Source organism: Otolemur garnettii, unplaced genomic scaffold (genome assembly GCF_000181295.1).
Source record: "Otolemur garnettii isolate 467f Iridium unplaced genomic scaffold, OtoGar3 scaffold00018, whole genome shotgun sequence".
Taxonomy (NCBI): domain Eukaryota; kingdom Metazoa; phylum Chordata; class Mammalia; order Primates; family Galagidae; genus Otolemur; species Otolemur garnettii.
Genome location: NW_003852413.1, coordinates 20,001,033 through 20,004,703, shown reverse-complemented (window position 1 = coordinate 20,004,703; position 3,671 = coordinate 20,001,033). Strand labels below are relative to the sequence as shown.

The window sequence follows — 3,671 nt, the reverse complement described above, 5'->3', positions numbered from 1 at the left end:
GCCTTAGCCACTTGAGCCACAGGCGCCCAGCCTCCCAGACAAGTCTTGAACTCCTTGAGCTCAAGCAATCCTCCCGCCTCAGCCTCCCACAGTGCTGGGATTACAGGCATAAGCTATCATGCCCGGCTAGTTTTTCTATTTTTAGTAGAGACGGAGTCTCTCCTTCTTGTTCAAGTTGGTCTTGAACTCCTGAGCTCAAGCAATCCAACTGTCTCAGCCTCCCAAAGTGCTAGGATTACATTACTGGCCAGAGCCAATGATTTTTGAAGCATTCAAAGAGGAGAAAGTATAGTTAAGAATTCCTCCGGAACCTACAGTAATGGCTATTATTTCTTTTACAACTGGCTGGTATGACAGACACCTGTCTATATAGGTATTTTGACAAAAGTTCTGCACCAGTTCACAGAAAACAGTGTGGATGTACACTGTGTCAAACAAAAGGAAACTCACAACCAAAAGATGATTGCTGCCAGGTGTGGTAGCTCACACTTATGATCCCAGCACTTGAGAGGCCGAGGTGGGTAGTTTACCTGAGACCAGCCTGAATCAGAGCGAGACCCCACCCCGGGCGTTGTGGCGGGCGGCTATAGTCCCAGCTACTTGGGAGGCTCAGGCAAGAGGACTGCTTGAATCCAAGAGTTGTTTTTTTTTTTTTTTGGCCAAGGCTGGGTTTGAACCCGCCACCTCTGGCATATGGGACCAGCGCCCTACCCTTTTGAGCCACAGGCACCGCCCTGAACCCAAGAGTTTGAGGTTGCTGTGAGATAAGACATCACAACACTCTACCAAGAGTGACCAAGTGAGATTCTGTCTCAAAAAAAAATTAATTGCTATAATTTTATACAATAATATGTAATTATAACTATCCAGAACACAACCTCCATTCTTGAATATCCCTCAACCAGTTTTACAGGTATCGCAGAAACTAAAAATTTAACCTAGGGCCAGGTTAAGAGGTAGCTGTCAACACTGAAGAGCGCAGGCTGTGGAATCTGTGGCTTTGGCGAGACCAAAGTCACAGCAGGTCCAGAAACTAATGCCCAATTTCAGTGCACTAGTATTAAAAAAATATTGGTGACACCTATAGCTCAGAGGGTAGGGCACCAGCCACATACACTGAGGCTGGGGGGTATGAACCAGTCCAGGCCAGCTAAAAACAAAATGACAACTGCAACAAAAAAGAACAACCGGGTGTTATGATAGGCACCGGTAGTCCCAGCTACTTGGGTGGCTGAGGCAAGAGAATCACTTAAAGCTCAGGAGTTTGAGGTTGCTGTGAGATATGACACCATAGCACTCTACACGGGGCAACAGCTTGAGACTGTGCCTCAAAAAATATATATTTCCAAGCTGGGGTCAATGGCTCATGCTTGTAATCCTTGTACTCTGAGAAGCTGAAGCAGGTAGATTAAATGAGACCGTGTCTCTACTAAAAATAGAAAAAACTAGTCAGGCATTTTGGCAGGTACCTACAGTCCCAGCTACTTGGGAGGCTAAGGCAAGAGGATCACTTAAGGTCAGAAGTTTGAGGGTGCTGTGAGCCATGATGATGCCATGGCATTCTACCCAGGGCGACAAAGTGAGACTCTGTTTAAATAAATAAATAAACAAATAAATAAAATTTCAACTTTTATCCTCTCACAGGTAGAATGAATTGTGTACCATCCACATACAGATGCATTTCTTTGATGATTTTATATACTTCAAGTAAAAAAATCTAAATAAACTCCTGCTCTGAAAGCAACATAAAAGTATTCTAAACTATTCCCATGCCTAGAGAAGGTCATGTCATCTTATCAAGCAATACTTCATTTGTATAATAAATTATGAACCTGGAAAAAAAATTAAAATTCAACCTAGATATACCACAGTAGAAAGAACACTATAAAATCTACCAGGCTAGCTGGGCATTGTGGTGGGTGGCTGAGGCAAGAGAAATGTCTATGCCCAAGAGCTGGAGGTTGCTGCAAGCTGTGATGCCACAGCATTCTACCAAGGGCGACTGAGTGAGACTCTGTCTCTTAAAAAAAAAAAAAAAATCCACCAGGCATGATGGCCAGGTGTGGTGGCAAGCACTAAGAGGCTCAAGAGGGTTGAGTAAGCTCAAGAGAGTTCAAGACCAGACTGACCAAGAGCGAAGCCCTGTCTCTACTAAAAATGAATGAATGAATGTAAATTCTGCTATTCCACTGACTGCTTTACTTTTGCCCTGGTTATATTCTCCAACAGAATGTCCTTCCATCATTTCCTTTGCAAGGATGCAGTCCCATCCTTCAAGATCCAACTTAAACGTTAATTTCTTCATAAAAAGGGTTCTCTCCTTTCCTTAGGATTTTGTGTTTACTGACTACACTATTCACTGATAACCATGCTGGCCTTATGAGTAATAAACCAAACATTATTGTCACTTTTCTCATCTCTCCACCCAGAACAAAAGCTCAAATAATTTTTTTTTTTTAAAGGAACAAAAGCTCCTTAGAATAAAAAAAATTTCGGGCAGCGCCTGTGGCTCAAAGGTGCAAGGCCACCGGCCCTATATGCCAGAGGTGGTGGGTTCAAACCCAGTCCCGGCCAAAAATTGAAGAAAAGAAAAAAACTTTCATTTTTTGTTTTGTTTCTTAATTTAGAAATGGTGTCTCTGCTCTTCACTCAGGCTGGTCTCGAACTCCTGAGCTCAAGAGATCCTCTTGGCCCTCGCCGTATGCCACTGTGTGCCTCCGTTGCCCTGCGCCACCGCTGCACTTACTGGCTGTACTGGCTGGCCAGCGGGCTCCCACCAATAGAGAAGATCGCCAGCACTGCTGCCAACGCCATTTTGGCCCAGGCATGGGCCCAGGTATGGGCCCCGGCTCCGACTCCGGCCTTCTGCCCAGCCGGAGATGAAATGTCACTACTAGGTGCTGGGGATGTGGCGCGACGCCAGCGATGAGGAGCTCAAGAAGGCCTATCAATCAGGGCTCAGCCCCTGTGGCTCAACCAGCTCAGGCGCCAGCCACATACACCAAGCTGGCGGGTTAGAATCCAGCCCAGACCCGCCAAACAACGACTGCAACCAAAAAATAGCCAGGCGTTGTGGCGGGCGCCTGTGGTCCCAGCTACTTGGGAGGCTGAGGGCAAGAGACTCGCTTGAGCCCAGGAGTTGGAGGTTGCTGTGCGCTGTGATGCCACAGCACTACCCAGGGCGACAGCTTGAGGCTCTGTATCAAAAAAAAAAAGAGAGAATGCCTATTGGAAGCTGACCCTGAAATGGCACCCAGATAAAAATCTAGATAACACCGCAGAAGCAGCTGAACAATTTAATCCAAGCAGCATATGACCTGTTGGGGGACCCTCAGGAAAGAACATGGTATGATAATCATACAGAGACTCTACTTAAAGGTGAGCTTGATGGAGAATATCAAGATGACAGTTTAGGCTTGGCGCCTGTGGCTCAAGTAGCTAAGACGCCAGCCACATACACCTGAGCTGGCGGGTTCAAATCTAGCCCAGGCCCGTCAAACAACAATGATGGCTGCAACCAAAAAATAGCAGGGCGTTCTGGCGGGCGCCTGTAGTCCCAGCTACTTGGGAGGCGGAGGCAGGAGAATCGCTTGAGCCCAGGAGTTGGAGGTTGCTGTGAGCTGTGATGCCACAGCACTCTACCCAGGGCGACAGCTTGAGGCTCTGTCTCA

The 3,671-nt window shown here is 46.7% G+C and overlaps 1 pseudogene; it reads left to right on the top strand.

The window, feature by feature from the left end:
* Positions 1 to 2,879: 2,879 nt before the first annotated feature.
* The window catches only part of LOC100951018, a 3,632-nt pseudogene continuing 2,840 nt past the window's right edge, over positions 2,880 to 3,671 (top strand).